Source organism: Balaenoptera ricei, chromosome 2 (genome assembly GCF_028023285.1).
Source record: "Balaenoptera ricei isolate mBalRic1 chromosome 2, mBalRic1.hap2, whole genome shotgun sequence".
Classification (NCBI taxonomy): domain Eukaryota; kingdom Metazoa; phylum Chordata; class Mammalia; order Artiodactyla; family Balaenopteridae; genus Balaenoptera; species Balaenoptera ricei.
In genome coordinates, this window is record NC_082640.1 from 152,166,273 (window position 1) to 152,185,647 (window position 19,375).

The window sequence follows — 19,375 nt, forward strand, 5'->3', positions numbered from 1 at the left end:
GAAAATTAGAGTAAATTAACTTTCAGTATTTGGAAAAAAAATACAGTGTAAGATTTCTGGAGCTGTTTACATGATTTTGAAGAGTAAATGGAGTCAAGTAGAATTTTTGTAGTTCTTAAATCAAAAAATGTAGGCCACTAATATTATAAACAGGAAGGAAATGGCAAAGCTTAGTGAAAGGCACTGGATAAATTGTGGAGTAAAAAGGGGAGTCATGTTTGATGATTTGTTCTTTAGTTTATTTTAGGTTCCTTAGAACTAATTTTAAAACAAAATGCATCGAATTATTTATATCTAACCTGTTAAACAGGTATATTATCAATTGTAGTACAACAGACAGTGGTAAAAAACAATACACACTTATCTCACAGCTTCTCTGGATCAGGAGTCCATGCGCAGCTTAGCTGGTACCTCTGATTTGGGGTCTGTCACAAGGCTGCAGAAGGTGTTGGTTAGGTCTGGGGTTTCATCTCAAGGCTCAACTAGGTGTGATGAAAGGAGCGTGGGTTTCTCAGATTTGGGTTTGGATCCCAAGTCTACCACTTACTAACTTAATGATCTTTAAAAAGTCACTTAATCTTTCTGACCCTCAGTTTTTTCACCTGTAAAATGGTAATAATAATCTCTATTTTGCAGTGTTGTTAAGTTTTAAATGATATTTAAAAGCATATCTAGAAGAACTCCTATCTATTAGTAGTTCATCAATAAATAGCTTTTTAGCTAATGGTAGTTGATAATTTTATTTTTTTAATAGAAAAAATTATATCAAATATTTAGCACAACAGATTAGATTTCATGAAATGTACATATTCTTCAGAGTAACCATTTACCCCGAAAAAATCAATTAACCTCTTTGGGACTAGCATCCGAAACTAGAAAAAGTTGATAGGGATAGATGATCACATTCAATAAATTTGTAAGTCTTTATAGAGACAAAATAGTTGAATAATATACTAGGTTATAAAGGAGTATAGAATAGGCTTTGTTACTTAGAATTTTGGCTCTCATGACTGAATTATATGATTTTTTTCTTAATCAATTGGTGCTTTTATATATGGGGATTATAGTTGCCCATCGTGAACTTTATTTAAAATATAGGAATTTTAATTATTCATTTTAACTACTCAGAAAGGCCTCTAGGGAAGAATGCACCATTCTTTAAGAAAGGTGTCACATGAATAAAAATATTAAAATCTTAAATAACTAAATTGAAAAACTTTAAACTTTGTGTTTGAATTTTCTCTTCCACATATAAATGTCATATAGGCAAAGTGAGTATGCATTAAATATTTTATAATGTGTGAATATTTGAGTTTAGGGGCTTGATTAAGCATTTTTTACCATTTATTCTTTATTCTTTTATTCTAGTATTACTGAGCTGACTATTGTTCCAGACACTTATTAATAATGGAAGATAAATAGTAACAGGAAATATGGCCATAGTGATTCATCAATTTCAGTGTCACTTGATTTACAGATGACACATAATCTGCTATTACTGTGTACAAAAAAAAAAAAAAAAAAACTTCACTGGGCTATTTCTCACATTTCTTTTAGGTGAACTTTTATTTCACTGGGAAGATTTTTTGTTTGTTTTAAATATTTTTGAGATGTCATATTGACATTTATAATTCATTTAGGTAAAATCATGAAACAGTGGTTGTTTAGCTTGATCAGTATTCTAGACAAAGCTGTCTGAAAGCAAATAAATATAAAAAGATTCAATATAAATATAAAAAGACTCTAACTCAATAAATTAGAGTTAGCTTATGAATTACAATGGCTAGAAGGAGGTATAGTATAAAGTAGCACACTGTGCTTTTCTTGTTGCTGGTTCAAATAAAATGTTTGATTTTAATACAATCCTTTTGTTCTTTTAAAATGTATGCAAAAGCTGTTACTTGGAAGAGATATTTTACATCAGAAATGCATAAGAGAGTATGATGTTTGGAGTAATAAATATGGAATACTGTATCTGCAAATAGAGACAAAAGGGACACTCAAAAGTATAGTTTAATGTTAATTCTCATTTATATTCAGTAGCACTTCAAAAATATTATCTCTTACCGTATGATATGTACAAAAGCTAAAACGATTTAGTGATTTTTCTGTAAGTCAATGGCAGAAGTTAAAAATAGAATCTTCTGAGGAATTATGAAGTTGTATCTAATTTTCAGTACACTGCCTATGCTGTCATTTTTTTATACCTTCTCAAGTTCCTCTTCTGTTAAATATTATCTCAGGACAATATGTTTTACTAGCCTACAGATAATGACAAACTATCCTAGTTATTATTACAGTTACCCTTGGTAATTGTTAAATGTGATCAGAGGTTTCCACATATCAGTATGAGAAATGGCCACTTGAATCATTACATCTTTAAGTTATATAGATGCACCTGTGTAAGCTATAGGGACTATGTTTCATATTTATTGAGCTTAACTGCAGTATTAGCTTATAATCTGTATAAATAAATACAAGTAGCACATTTGACACAGCAGTTTACTATGATCAGTACTGCAGTGTTTCATGTAGGTCATAGAATCTGTGGGAAGAAATCACATACTGTAAGTTTAAGTTCTAAATTTATTTGGTCAACCATACATAAATTTCTTGGAAGTGGTGTGACCATATGGAGTAGAAATAGATGTAATACATCTAAATGTAGCTTCCTATGGCCCTTTAGAGTCCCTGATGGAGTCATAAACTGCTTGTTCAGTTGTCCACACAAGGTAATATCTTGACAGATCTGTGTTCATTTCTTACTATGCCATAATAATCCTTTTATATTTGGGCCCAGCGTCACCTATTTGGAAGAGTGTACAAAAACAATATGTGCATGTCCGTTTAAGGGGATGTGTACAAACTGTGGGATCTATTAGTTCTTGAGCCAAACCTAATATCAGTAAAACGTTATGCTGATCCTTGAGAAGAAAGCAAAAGTCTTTTCAGTGTATCTCAATAATAAATATGCCTCTGGCTTCCTAGCATTTTGAGGAGTACATTTCTCCACAATATTGATGGTACTGTGTACTATGCATATGCATGGGTGCACGTGCACACAGGAGATTGTTGCAAACCAACCAAGTCATTATTATTTGATTTTTTTGATAGTTATTGGTAGCTTCCAAAAACTAGAGGTCAGTGAGGGAGATAGGCCTCTCCCCCATAATTTTGCTAACATTTAATATGTTACAGTGAAGGCAAGACTCTGATTGAATTCTGCCACACACAAATGTTAGTAAGTGGGTGCAAAAACAGTCACACAGTCTGTTGTGTAACTTTGTCAAAGTCCGTGCTTTCAGTCTTTTTAGTTGTTCTTGAAGTATCTTTTGTGAAAGGTTCTCTTGAGGCAGCTGTGACATTATTCTAATAACAGGTTTTGGTCTACCTTCTGTTCAGGTGTCAGAGAATGTCTGAATGAGCCCCTGGACACCATATGGGTTTGAAACCTAGGCCTAAGGTGTCATTCCAAAGATTGTGGTCTACTGGATTTACTACATTCGTACATGTTGTTTACAGAATTGTTCACAAAGTGCTTCTACAACATTTCTTGGTTCCCATTTTCATATATGTTGAATTAATTTTACCAGTGAAATAATATTTCTAGTATCTACCTAGCTAATAACAAACTACCTTTGATTGGAAATATAGTTGGCTAAAGAACTTAATATTGCTGTTGCCTTTGGGATATGAGCTTTTCCCCAGCTTTACAGACATACAGTTGACAAATAACATTGTGTTAAGGTGTGCAACGTGATGATTTGATATATGTATATATTATGAAATTTTTACCATAATCAGGTTAGTTACACATTCATCACCTCACATAGTTACCTTGTGTGTGTGTGTGTGTGTGTGTGTGTGTGTGGTGTGAGATTTTTAAGACCTACTCTATTAGCAACTTTCAAGTATACAGTACAATATTGTTAATCACAGTCAGCATGTTGTACATTAGATCCCCAGAACTTATTCATCTTATAATTTGGTCAGTTTGTTCCCTTTGACCACCTTCATCCATGACCCAACCCTCATCCCCCCTACCCCTGATTCTGGGAACCACCAGAACTATGAGTTCAGCTTTTTTAGATTCTATATATAAGTGAGATCATACAGTATTTTTCTTTCTCCCTCTGATTTATTTGACTTAGGATAATGCCTTCAAGGCTCATCCATGTTGTCGTAAATGGCAGGATTTCCATCTTTTTTCATGGCTAAATAATATTTGACTGTATGTATATACACCACATACTCTTTATTCATTCATCTGTTGACAGACACTTAGGTTGGTTCCATGTCTTGGGTATTGTGAACATGGGAGTGCAGCTATCTCTTGGAGATACTGATTTCATTTCTTTGATATGATAATTAGTGATGTTGAGCAGTTTTTCATGTACCTGTTGGGAACTTTTATGTATTCTTTGGAAAAATGTCTATTCAGTTCCTCTGCCCATTTTTAAATCAGATTTTTTTTTTTGCTCTTGAGTTGCATGAGTTTATTTTTGGCTATTAATTTTTGGCTATTAATCCCTTATATTATTTTTGGCTATTAATCCCTTATCAGATATATGATTTGCAAGTATTTTCTCCCATTTCATAGATTGCCTTTTCATTCTGTTGATTATTTCTGTTGTGCAGAGCATTTTAGTTTGATGTAGTCTCACTTGTTAATTTTTGCTTTTGTCACGTGTGTTTTTGGTGTCATATCCAAAAAGTTATTGCCAAGGCCAATGTCAATGATCTTTCTCCCCTGTTTTTATCAGGAGTTTTATGGTTTTAATTCTTAAGCCTTTAGTCCATTTTGAGTTAGTATTTGTGAGTGGTGTAAGATAGGGGTTTGGTTTCATTCTTCTGCAATGGGTATCCAGTTTTCCCAACACCATTTATCGAAGAGACTATCCTTTCCTCATTGAGTATTCTTGGCTCCCTTATTAAATGTTAGTTGACATATTCAAGGGTTTATTTCTGGGCTCTTCATTCTTTTCCGTTGATCTATGTGTCTGTTTTTAATGCAAGTACCATACTGTTTTGATAACTATAGCTTATAGTTTGAAATCATTAAGTGTGATGCCTCCAACTTTGTTCTTCTTTCTGAGGATAGCTTTGGCTGTTCAGGATCTCTTGTGGTTCCATATGACTTTTAGGATTGTTTTTTCTATTTCTGTGGGAAATGTCATTGGAATTTTGATGGGGATTGCATCAAATCTTTAGATGTAATATCCTTTTCCATCCCTTCACTTTGAGCCTTTGTGTGTCCTTAAAACTGAAATGAGTCTCTTTTAGGCAGCATATATAGGCATACCTCAGAGAATTGCAGGTTCAATTCCAGACCACCACAATAAAGCAAATATTGCAATAAAACGAGTCACACAAATTGTTTGGTTTCCCAGTGCATATAAAGTTTATACTATACTGTAGTCCATTAAGTATGCAATAGCATTATATCTAAAAATATGTATATAATTAAATTACTTAATTATACTTAATTAAAAAGTACTTTATTGCTAAAAAAATGCTAACCATCATCTGAGCCTTCAGCAAGGTATAATCTTTTTGCTGTGGAAGGCCTTCGCTCGATATTGATGGTTGCTGACTGATCAGGGTGGTGGTTGCTGAAGATTGGGGTCTCTGACAATTTCTTAAAATAAGACAACAGTGAAGTTTGCTGCATTCATTGACTCTTCTTTCACATACGTTTTCTCTGTAGCATGCAATGCTGCTTGATAGCATTTTACCCACAGTAGAACTTCTTTCATAATTGGAGTCAGTTCTTTCAAACTCTGCCACTGTTTTATCAACTGAGCTTATGTAATATTCAAAATCCTTTTTTGTCATCTCAACAATCTTCATAGCATCTTCACCAGGAGTAGATTCCATCTCAAAAAACCACTTTCTTTGCTCATCCATAAGAAGCAACTCCTCATCTGTTCAAGTTTTATCATGAGATAGCAGCAATTCAGTCACATCTTCAGGCTCCACTTCTAATTCTAATTCTTCTGCTATTTCCACCGCATTGTAGGGACTTCCTCCATTGAAGTGCTGAACCCCTCAAAGTCTACCATTAAGGTTGGAATCAACTTTTTCCAAACTCCTGTGAATATTGATATTTTGACCTCTTCCCATGAATCACGAATGTTCCTAATGATGTCTAGAATGGTGAATCCTTTCCAGAAGGTTTTCAGTTGACTTTGCCCAGATCCATCAGAGGAATCACTATCTATGGCAGCTATAGCCTTACAAAATGTATTTCTTAAAGAATAAGACTTGAAAATCAGAATTACTCCCTGATCCATGGACTGCGGAATAGATGTTAGCTGGCTTAAAAACATATATCTAGTCATTTTATGTCTTTTGATTGGAGAATTCAGTATATTTACAAATAGAACAATTATTGATATGTAAGGATTTACTAATGCCAGCTTATTAATTATATGGGCCAAAATGTTGAAGAAGAAGATATACTCCCAAACTCATTTTGTGAGGTCAGCATTACCCTGATATCAAAGCCAGATAAGGACTCTACAAAAACAAAACAAAACACTACTGACCACTATCTCTGATGAATGTGCAAAAATTCTCAGCAACAAAATATAAGCACATCTTTAAGTATTTATTCCCTAATAAAGTATTTTACTATTCCTAAAGTGTAGGTTAGAACACACTTACACCAGTATACACAAACACATATACCACATATACCACGTGGTACGATATTTTAAAATATTTTACTGACATTATAGCACAGTTGTATAGAGACTGACTAATCTAATATTATTGATAGTCCTGTATGGTAAGTTATGGTTTTTATCTTACTTTGTTTCTAATAACATTTGTATACATAGAACTTCTACTTTAGATCAGATGTCGTGTATTTGCCTGGTCTACTCATTTAAAGGAAATAAAAAGTTTTGTAGAAATCATAAATTATATAAATGGTTCTTTTAATGACCACTTATCTCAACTATAGTCTACAATGTTACACCTGTAGGGCAGTCATCTGTAAAGTGATTATCTGTAGTCAGGTAAGAAATCTTAAGTTAGATGAACAATTATTACTAGTCTAGTAAGTGAAAACAAGCAAGCATATGCTGAATTGAATTATGGGTTATATTAATGTGCAAAGATATAACAGACTTAATTTAAATATTTTAAACTTCTCTATTTAGAGAACCAAGCAAATTAAAAGGTGCATTTTGCTTTCAAGGTTCAAACCTCAAGAGAATGCAGTTTCTGTATATATTAAATGCATCTATGCATGTCTAAATGTCCATACATTCATACTCTTCTCCGCTGCCCTGAGAATACTTTCTGTCCACTGAAATCCTGTCCACTTTTCAAGGCTCTTGTCCAGTCACCTTCCTCCAAAGCCTTTCCTCAGTTCCTTCTAGCATAAAATCAGTCTCATATTATCTCTCATAGTATTTTACTAGACATTGTATTAAAAACATTTATGGATTTGTTTTATCTTAACCCCTTTGTTCCTTTGTAACTACCTTGAAAGCAGGGGCTGTTTCATTCATCTTTCTATACCCTGTAGTATTAAACCTAGTGCCTCCTTCAGAGTAACTTTTCAATATGTTCTTAGGAATGCATTTATGTAGAATTCTAATACCAAAATATTCCAGAGAAATTCACTGTAAGGATTAATATGTTTCCTTTTTCTTCTTCACTGATGGTTCTGCCTGTTCTTTATTTTTCTTTTGTTGAATCCAAACTGCTTCAAGGTAAAATTCTTGAGATTAATTTATTTGGGAAGCACCCTGACATTTTCTGTAAATGGTATTTGGACTTTTAGAAAAATATATATATGTATCTTTACGTCAAAGTGTAAAAATTGGCAAGAATTGATGGTAGCTGTAGGAAGATGGGTGTTTAAAGTGCATGCCATATAGGTTGCCATTTTCCCTCTCTTCTCTTTACTGAATTCTACCCTTCTCCTCTCCAAATTCCATCACTAGGAAAGAGTAGGCCTGGAGATGTTTCTTTGACTTTAACTGCTAAGGTTATTAATGATGTTTAAAAACTTTATAAGACCATGGTCTGTACTTCCAGTTGATGACTGCTTTTTTTACTTTATAAATGACTCTACTATACAAGAGAGTGCACACCAGGAGGTGACGCTCATTGGGGCCATTTTGTAGGATGGCTACCATACCTTGTACCATACATTACTTACTTGTTCATAGAATTTGAGAACTGAAAAGGACTTTAAAGGTTATCTCTCTTAACTCTTTCATTTTTACAGCTGAAGAGATGGAATATTGGTTGGCTTACTGAATATTTCGCCCAAGGTGTATGACTGCACCCAGACTAGAACCCAAGCTTCTGAGCTTCAAGACAACTTTGTTCTTTTAGACCGTATAATGTCACCGTTGGCTGTAGTAATGTATTACAATTTGAGGATATATGTAAACTAAATATTTAATTATTTTAATAAATATTCCTACTTGTTCATATTTTTCTTATTTACTTTATTTTAAAACACTTCTATCTCATTTCCCTCCCACATCAACTCTTAGGATATTCTCTCTATCTTTTTCCTTCTCTCTTTCTCAATTTTATGGCTTCCTAACCTGAATAATGATTGATTTGAAATGATAGCCAGGGTTAGGTTCTAGCTATATATAATAGGAAATAACAGGAAATAACATTAACATGCATTTATAAAAATATGGATATTTTAAGCTGTTCCCCTTTTGACCCAGGTATGATTACTTGTATTTTTTATTAAAACTTGATACGAGGAGCAAAAAAAAAAGAGAGTAAATATTATTAAAGAGATTTTTTAAAGTTGTTATGTAACAATGAAGGCTGAGGCGTGGCATGTCTAGTTATCATAGTTTCCTTCGGAAATAATGGCTTCTGATTTCCTCAGAGCTAGCAGGACTCAGCATATGGAAGTCAGACTGCCTTGCCTCAGAAAGATACATGCTATATGGTATCTTAAAACATAATTACTGAAACAATAAAGTGGAAATAGCAAGGGATAGAAATAGTAGCTAAATATTAAATTACTGACATTGAAGAAAAGCTTGACATATTACAGAGAATGAAGATGAAAAAGCAAGAAATTAAAACAATGTAATAGATATGGAGGACCAGCAAAGATCCAGCATTAAGATACTTGCATGAAGTAGAGAATGGAAAATGTAGAAGAGAAAAATTATTCAAAGATATAATAAAGTTTTCTTGAAAGGAGTTAACAATTGAGTCCTCAAGTCAAAATAATATTTTGAGTCCTAGTGATTTTGATTGCTTGACATATCTAGGTTAAATGATAGAACTTTGATATTTCTCCAGGTTTTCAGAAAGACTATCAAAGGAGGAAGGTTGAATGAAGCTCTTAGTAAACGTCTTCTCAGGAACAGTCAGTGCTGGAGATCAGTTTAACAATAGCTATATAGTTCTGAAGTAAAGAAACTGTGATCAAGAAATATTGTTCCTAGCCAAGATACCATTCAAGTAAGTATAAATGCAGCAGGCAGACATTCCCAAGTACCCATGAGTCCTTCTTGAAAAAAAAAAATCACTTAATTATGAAATGCAGCCAATTAAAAGGTAAAACAAATCGGTAACAAAATTGGCAGTGACTCCATTTAATATGAAATACAAGATATTTCTACAATTTATGATTATGGAATCTGATACATTTGTTATAAAGTTTGACAGTGTGAAAAATAACATGCCAACAAAATTTTGAGTTGAGGGGACATAAGAGTATTCTCGTGTTTTAGTTAATAACATCTAAATTTTTAAATGTACTTATAAAGACACTACTCCAGTCTATTAATATTTTCACATTTTTTTAACCTTAGATCTTTTAGAAAATATCCATTTGAAATTGAGAAATTCATGAATTTTCACTGACATGTTTCTATTAAATTCAGGTAAGATTAAGTGTATTATATTTTAAAAGCACAAACAGTATAATCCAACTTTTATAAAAGCTTTCAAATCTATTGATATAGGCATGAAAATGGCTAGAATTATCTTAATGTGAAAGTTAGCTTATTTTAACTTTCTATGTGGTAGTATTTATTTGAGGTTTCTCTCTTCATACTTCCTTTTAAGTCACTTTAATCCTTTCAAAGAGTATGTACTAACTTTTATAAAAATTATTAAAGTAAATATTTATTTAGGAAAAAGTTATGACTAACAGATTAAAAAAAAAAGTGAGGCCCAGAAATGATGTAAGTCAAATATTTAGTTTGTTTTATAACTAGGACAAGAGTCCGAGTCTTCTGATTCTTTGTCTACTGCTCTTTTCCCTCTCTCATAAAAGTAATAATAGATGGAATTGACATATTTTTAGGGTAATGGTGTATAGAGCCACACTGTATCACAAAGAGAACAAATAATAGGCCCTGTGTGTGTGCATTGCACATCTGTGTGTGTGTATGTGTCTGTACATAATAGGCTGAAATTATTTATTTAGGCAAACTTACCTATTTTAGTACATGTGCTATTACTATTTTGTGAATAAAATTATATAGTTTAAGTAACATTTAGAAACTTTTACAAATTAGGCGTAAGAGATGACAGTACAGTCCTAACATTGAATCTCATGCATTCTTGGACTGTTAAAATATTGCTAAATATAAACATTGCTGGGGCTTAGATTTGCACAATTACTTTGTGTATGCATGCCTGAATTTATAAAAGCAAATGTACCCATGTATTAGTTGTGTGGTAACATTACTGATTTGCTTGTTTGAGGGGAAAGTAATCAATCTGAATTAATGACAACTGTGAGTTATATAACATTTGAAGATAAATACAGCTGTACTGCTTTTGAATTCATGTAAACCAAAATAAGTCTAACAAACTATTTCTAATTAGAGAGCCCACTGGACCTGATATATAGTACCATCCATTTATACATCAATAATTACTGTATTTGTGTTCTAAAAAGAATTGTTTTTTTTCTTTAAAATACTAACACCAACCTTTGCCCTAGTGAATATTTATACAATTAATTTACTTTTAAAACAAATATTCTCCTATAGTTTAAGAAAACTGACCCTAGTAGCTCATTTAGCTTAATTTCCCACTGTTCCTTTTTCTACCATAAAACCTTCCTTTTCACTTTTACTTTCTATTCTCCTATGTGCCATACGCTCCAGCCATATAAAATTATATCCACATTTCCTGAATACAGTGTGCTCTTTCATACTGCCGTTCATTTCCTCATGCTCTTCCTTCTGCTTGAGATAGCTTTCCCTTCCTTCATCATCCAACAAACTCTTCCTTAATTTTCAGGATGCCCTTCTTAAGTCCTTAGCTACACCAGACGTTGTCTCTTCTTGCTCTAGTCCAAACTCTTAAATACAAAGTCATAACTGTTATTGTGTAATGTAATTCATATTTCAGCATTTGTGTCTGACTCTTCCACCAGGTTGTGAACTCCTTGAGGACAGTAGATGTTTCTGATTCATGTTTGTGTCCTTAAGTACCTGGCATGTAAGAAGCACTAACAATTGTCTTTTGACTGAACAGTGATTCTTAGTCCTGCAGAGATCGTATTATCAGATTTTCTTCCTTCTCTCCTTTCTTTCCCTCCTCTTTTCTTTCTCCAACCCCTCTTTTACTGTTTTCCTTTTTCCCCTCCTCCCTCCTTCTCAGTTTTGGTTTTTTTCTTCAATGATATGCAGAAGACAGGCAATTTTAAGTAGTGAGTGTTTGCCAGGGAAAAAGGGTCGTAAAATCTACCGATGGTTACTACTTCCTTGCTCTTACAGATTATCTGGGTGAGTTTATTTATGGTGGAACATCGTTTAGAAAAAGAGTCCTGATTTCATTAGAAACTTCTTCTTGCAATATCAAAGTCTATTAATAGCATTATATAACTGTATGCACATAGAAGAAACAAGGAATGATGAGTCTATACAAGCTTGAAAATAAGCATTTGGCACAGAGACTTTAAATTCTACAGAGAACACCATGGCACTTCCCAGATCTTTGCTTTGATACTCACCCTTTGTTTGTCAAGGACCTTGTTAAATGTATTGACGCAGAGTTGTTCACCGTCAGTCATTCAGTATGAAGACCTTTCCTCTCACTTCTTTCTCTTCCTCTCACAGTAATAAAGGTATATGTAACTTACTTTAATAATTTTTGACACGAGATTCCAGTTTTTTAAAAGATGATTCATAGACATGGTAAAACATTCAAATACTACAAAAGGGTATACAGTGACAAATTATTTCCTGCACCAACCCACCCTCCAACCTCTCAGTTCCCCTTCCCATAGGCAGTTGCCTCTACCACTTTCTTGTGCATCCATTCAGAGATATCCTCCCTCTCTGTGAGGAAAGAAACAAATACATGACACACCAGTGGATTACCTCACTGGTTGGATTAATCTGCTTTAGCTGTGTGTTTGGTGTTTGAGAGCTCTGCCTACTTGATTTTGTCCCTGTAAGTTCACATTTTTTCCTTTATGATTGTATAAAAATAAAAATCACTTGTTGACCATGAGTTCATGGGCAGAAAATTTGTTATTTTAATATAGTCACTTAAACCATGAAAAACATTAATTCTAAGACTCTGGAATTTGAAATGACTTTGCAGTGAGTCTGTTTTCAACCCAACAAAGCCAGTTCATTTGTCACATGGGATATAAAGAGACAGGAAAGGGGCAGAGTTTGTGCTTTTGCTGAAATCTGAACACCTTGACTTAACCATAGAATTGTTCTTATATCTTTGCATCTTGGGGCCAAAAAATGATACCACTGGGAAAATCCCTTGAAATGTCTCTCTCTCTCTCCTCTTTAGCAAACAATGGGGAATACTAATAACGGAAAAGATGCCTAGATGGCAGCATGATGGCACTCAGTGTGTCACTTGTCTATTTCCTAAATGTAGATTAGTGTTCAGAATATATTAGGCATATGGGAGAACTACAGTCCTTTTGTGAAGTCAGTTTTATAGTAAAAACCTATAATTTTTACTCCGGACAAAAGGTTTCAAGACACCACCATGTATAGTTACATGGGTTCAGTACCTCAGTGAAATCCTACTTCAGACATTGTTTTCCTAGCCTCCTGGTGTTCTTTGGAAATAGATCTCATACTTCAGGCTGGAATTATATGCCTGAGGGCAAAGGATAGTAATCTTTCACCTCCTCCTGCCACTCCATCTGCTTTGATAAAAATCTCTGGGGAGAAGTGGTGTTAGTGCTATATTTTGGGAATTTTACACATTTGTAATTTCATTGGAGGGGAAAAACAAACAAAAGCATTTCTGTCTTGACTTAGGAAAATGTTATATCCTACAAGCTTGGGTTATTTTATCTATGTTTTGTTAACACACACGTATTTAACACATAGTTTTGTACAATAATGGAGGAAAACAGGAAGTACTTTGTTGATACTTTGGAAACAAAGCCTAGTCTTTGGGGCATATGATGAATTGTTCCCTCATGAGAATAGTTGTGTGAATACATTTGTTACTTAAATGAGTGTGGCATTAGTCTAAGATTTTCCCATTTCAGTATGAAGAAATTCAAATTTATCTTTGAACTTGATATTAATAGTCTGTGGTCTATCACTTGTCACCATCTTTGATGAAAGGCAAATAGAAAATGTTGATATTTAGTTCAGGGTTAGACTGAAGTAATTTTAGAACATGAAAGTGGGTAAGATTCTACTCCTGAAACCTTAAAATACATTATATCTTTTAACTTTAACTTCCTTGTTCCTTGACAAGGCAAGATGGTATATAAGAAAAGCCCGTCTTTCTTTGAAAGGATTAACCCTCGGTTGTTGGTAATGTCTACCTCACTGGGGTTTTGTATCATTTCCTTAGCATTGGCAAAGCAGCCTGATACTGCTGGATGAAAGACGGTTAAGTTAGTAAAGGTTTGGTAGTGCTGTTATGATGGTGTTGTTGCAAACCAGTGATCATTTTTTCATTGGTGACAAGAGGGAAAGCTGAGGAGAATCGCTACCTTGGTCTTGATCTCTCAGGTAGTGTAGTTTGAGGCTAGAACGCTTTATGAAGTGGGCCCCACCTTTAATATCTCAGCTGAAAATTAGTTGTTGCCTTTCTCTTAAACTATTCTGGAATGTAACCAAGAAAAATGTGTATTTTTAAAGCAGGCTTTTGTGGTATGTGTGTGTGTGATGTATAACCTAGTAGCATTGCACTTTACAGATACGGTTAACAGTGCAAGCAAGTCACAGATTGATTAAAACAATTCTTTGCATGACTTGGTTGTGACTAAAAAGGTGTAAAATCTATTGCAAGACAATAAAAAAAATTTTTTTAACTGGGAATAAACAAAGGTCATTGCTTCTAGATCTCACCTCCTAGTTCTTCAGCAAGTTCCCAGTTGCTTATTAACTAAGGGATTAATTATGAAAGCTTTTCTGCAGCTTTGTGCATTTGCAGCCGTATGTGCAATTGGTTTTTTGCCAGCTCCATTTTTAAAACAGGCACTGAATGCCTTTGGATACATATGAAGATTTTTCACTTTGGTTTTGTGTCAACATTGTTTCTCTGCTGGAAAGTAGTTCACAAAAAATGATTGTATGAGTGTGACTTGAAATAAAGTATGCATTTATAATTTATGGACAAAAGAATGATCAGGTTTGGTGGGGGAGGGGTGTGACCTATGACCTATTTTTTTTTTTCCCATTTATTTTAGCAATGGCTTCTTATAGGCGATGTGATTGTGTTCTCTTAGAGAATGAATACACAAGTGGTGAGGTCTTCCTTAATTATCAAAGACATAAAGGGTCCTTCAAACTTCAACCTTTGGTGGAATGCAAAAGAGGACTCTACCAGAGGATGGACTTGCGTTTAAGGAATATCATTCTTTCATGCAGATAGCTTAGTTCTATCTAATAATGATACTAATGGACATTGCAATTTGTTATAGGACAGTATATCCTCCAGGATACAACCTTAAAAATTTGCAGGCATGCTTGATCACCGTTTCCCCTAAAATAATCCTTGTGGATCTGCTATCCAGTGATTTACTGCAATTTTGTTTGAACCTGAGTGGGTTTATCAGCATTGGGAATAATGCATTTCATGTATTTCTATCTTTTGTGGAAAATATTCCCCTCTTTTACTTGTTGGGAAACTATCTCTAGTCATTCTTTAATGCATCATTCATTTGATAGGTATTTCTTGAGCATTTACTATATGTCGGCACTTGGGCTGGGCCATGCTGTGTTCATGGCATTGAATATGACATGGTAGCTGCTCTCTGAGTGGAGAATTATTATTTGTGGATGTATTGGGTATTCTCCACCTCTCTTCCTTTTTCTTTCAAAGCAACAGATAATATTTACAGTTATATTACCTTTCACATGATACTGTAGCATATCTTCACTGAGTCTTCCAGAAATTCTTTAGCAATGATAAGATGGTTATTGTTTGTAAAGTGCTTTTTGTTTTTCAAACAACGTAATTACTTTGCCCTTCTATGTTTCTTGAAGTATCAGTGTACTGTAATATCATCTGGGCTAGAAAATATAAACTTACCTAATAACAATGGAAAAGAAGTTTGTAAAATGAATTGACTAATTGCTGATCTGGAATCTAATATTTGTCAGTAGAATTGAAATTAATTTGTGTCCCATTTAGATTCTGTTGACTTTTTTTTTTTGCCCTTTTGGAATGATTATTTCTTTAACTGAGTTAAATAAATGTACACAGAGATGATCCCATGCAAATGCACATGCAAACTGGACGTAGTATGATTTTAGCTATAGATCTACTATATAATAAAAACCACAGTTTTTACTTGGTTGTGAGTATGCATAAAGATTAAATGTACTTATTAATCATTGCTTTGACAACAGCAGTGTTCAATTAGAATTCTCGGTATTGGCGTATAATTTATATAGAATTCTTTCCAAAGATTTTAATTCATTTACAGCAGCTATGAAGACTGGTTTCTGGAGAAGGATTGTATTCCTTTCTTTATATGATAAGCTATTTTAATGTGACTGAAGTTTTTAAAAGCCACCCTTCTTTCATTTTCATTTTCCTTCAGATTTTCCTAGGAGACTACAGTGGGGATGTGCAGAATAGCTAGGGAAGTTACTAAATCTTATTTATCCTTTTAATAGTTTTCAACTAACATCTCCAAGATAGCATAATAAGAAACCAGATAAGAAACTACACGATTCTTTGATGACTTAAGAGATTCTTTTTAAAAAATAAATCGTAGCTTAAAATTTGTGAAAATTTCTCATAGGACTTTCTATATTCTAGTATATTGAGTTTTCCGAGCATGGTCCTGTATAAACACTTACTTTGATACGTAGAATTTTATTACATTTTTAAAAGATCAGTCATCCTAGTTATCTCAGGACCTTAAATCATAAGGCAAAGCTGTCATCATATTCTTTATAATCTTTATAAAATTTTAGGGATGTACCATAAAGATATTCCATAGTAGTCTGTGCTGTTCCACAATAGAACACAGTGAAAGTGTTAATAGGTAACATTTATTGAGCCCCCACTAATTTGAAGCATTTCTTCTTCAGTGTGAGTCTTTGTGGTGCTATTGTTATTTTCATAGTACAGATAGGGAAACAGGAGCTTAGAAAAGTTAAATAACTTGTTTAGAACCACACAGCTAGTAGGACCCTGATCAAGGCCTGACTTCCTCTAAAACCTGTGGTTCTAACCTCTATACTGCTGCCCTAACTAACAGTTACAGTGATGGTGGTGAATTAATCTGATTTATTCACACTTATTAGAATGTTATATATCCCAGAGTGGCTTGGCTTGGAGTAAAGGGCAAAAGTTTTCTTTGGAGGCCTGGAAACTTTTTACACATATCTTAAAATAGCTGAGGATAATTCGCTCTAGCATCACTGCCCAATATGGACAAATAAATCCTGGTAACATTGAGGTGGGTATTTACAGCTTATGCCATCTCGCAGTGAATTTGTTCTTAATGTATTTTAATTTATTCTGTTAACTAACAGGAGGGAAGAATAATAAAAAGCCTGGATTCCAGTTCTGGCTACACCACTTATTAGTTTTGGAACCTTGAACAAAGGTGCTTAACCTCTCTGGACATCCATTTCCATATCTATAAGGATACCTCTTTTTTCATGATTGTTCTGAGTTGTAAATGAAATAGTTATCTTAAATGCTAAACATAGTACCTTGAAGATAATGAGAGTACCATATATGATAATAGCTATTATTACTGTACTATTATCATTTTCATTATTTATGTAGAACAACAAGAGTAGGGAATAAATTTAAAAAACAGCAACAACAAAACTTGCTTTGCAAAATTGAGCCCTTTGGAAACCAGCAGTTTGGTGATAAGCATTCCGATGGACTAATGAGAACTACCCTTACTTTAAAAACATAATCCTGGAGTTCAGGGTTTTTGAGTACAAGCCACCTGTTCTTCTTGCTTGGTACTTGCAATAAGCCTTTCTCTGCTCAAACAAAAAAAACCCCAAAAATGTTACAGTCCTAGCAATCTGTCAATTTATTTAACTTAAAAGAGTTCTAGGGACTTCCCTGGTGGCCCAGTGGGTAAGACTCCATGCCATGCTCCCAGTGCCGGGGGCCTGGGTTCAACCCCTGGTCGGGGAACTAGATCCCACATGCATGCCTCAACTTAAGATTTCACATGCTGCAACTAAGAAGTCCGCGTGCCACAACTAAGAGTCCACAATGCTGCAACTAAGAGTCCACATGCCACAACTAAGAGTCCACATGCCACAACTAAGACCCGGCGCAGCCTAAATAAATAAATAAATATTTTAAAAAAATAAAATAGAAGGAGTTCTATTATAAGTATACATGTTTCTACTTTTAGATGTGTCTATATATATGTGTATGTGTATATATATATATTTTTTTTTTTTGGAGAAAAGAGTATATGTATGCATCTATTTAAATCTAGACTAATTTAGCATTGAGTGTTTGGTTAGGGGTCTTATGCTTATTTCTCTAGTTCAACTTAGTTTATTTTCATCATTGAATTGTGGAGGAAAATAATGTTATGTTTCCATAATAGTACACTTATCTATTCCAAAGACTGAAATATTGTTTGAAGACATCGTTTATTCAGAATTTTAGTAAAAATTTACAGATATTTTAATAAATTTTAAAATGTTTTTAAAACAAACCTTTGAACATAAGAACTTAATTTTTGCCTGAGCCCAGTTTCCCACCTTATAAATGTGTAATAAGCAAAAACAGAACCAGTCATCAGCAAAAACAGAAAAAAATATGTTTTCAGAATATGGTATCCACTCTATATCAGGAATATAAATAAGATAATCATTTTTCTGAAAAGTTGGAGGAGGAGGAGAGGAGAAAAGAGAACAACCTAAACTCATTGAGAATTACTTGTGTTTTTCTCCTCCTTTCCACACATACTTTTAAGTGGTTCAACTCTACCTTTTCTTGAAGCGTTTCTTAAAAATCGAAGGTATATTTGAAAGGAGACAAAAGTACTCTTTGGGAAATGTATTTTCAAAAAATTAATTTTATTTATTTTAATATATTCTTAGTTTGATATGAGTATTTTCTGAGATGTTCTAAATTTTTACTCACGCTAGGAAATGGCTGGTATAGGGTTATAAGCAAGCTATTCAAGTTTGGGCCTGTGTCATATAAAGGCCTTACCACTGTGTTACAGGAAGCATCTGCTTAGAAGAATTTGAGACTACGTTCCTGGGCCAGACATCCAGAGATACTCTGTGCTTTGCAAGGTTTTGTTGTAAGGGTTCTGCTTCACGTTTTGAACTAGTAATTGCAGTGTTATCATTTTATCCTTTGAACCTTGCAAATCTAAAAGATTTGCAGTAGTGTGAACTGGCAGACCATCCAGGTATTTCCATTTCTTAATAAAGTCATTCACTGCTTTCTTAATTTGTAAGAAGAGCTTTCCAATAATAGTTGTTTGTTTGTTTGTTTGTTTTTCTGTTTTTTGTGGGGTTTTTTGCTGCGTCGGGTCTTAGTTGCAGCAGGCGGGCTCTTTGTTGTGGCGCAAGGGCTCCAGAGCGCATGGGCTCTGTAGTCTGCGGCAGGCGGGCTCTCTAGTTGAGGTGCGAGGGCTCAGCAGTTGCGGCGTGCAGGCCCAGCTGCCCCACGGCATGTGGGATCTTAGTTCCCCTACCAGGGATCAAACCCGCATCCCCCACACTGTAAGGCAGACTCCCAACCACTGGACTACCGGGAAGCCCTGCAATAATAGTTTATTTTAAGGGGTCTACTTGGTACATAAGCTCTGCAGAAATTCAGTAATCTGCTGTAAATCCAATGCCCAGAAGATATTCTCACCAGACTCTTGCCCTTTTGAGAATATGAAGAAAATTAGCTCTTACTATTGAGAAATGTTGTTGAAATGTAGAAATTTCTCCAAAACCCAATAAGTGTTAAA

At 34.1% G+C, this 19,375-nt stretch overlaps 1 protein-coding gene across 3 annotated transcripts in view; it reads left to right on the plus strand.

The window, feature by feature from the left end:
* The window catches only part of FUT8 (fucosyltransferase 8), a 321,610-nt gene that overhangs the window by 175,248 nt on the left and 126,987 nt on the right, over positions 1 to 19,375 (plus strand). The window lies entirely within an intron of this gene.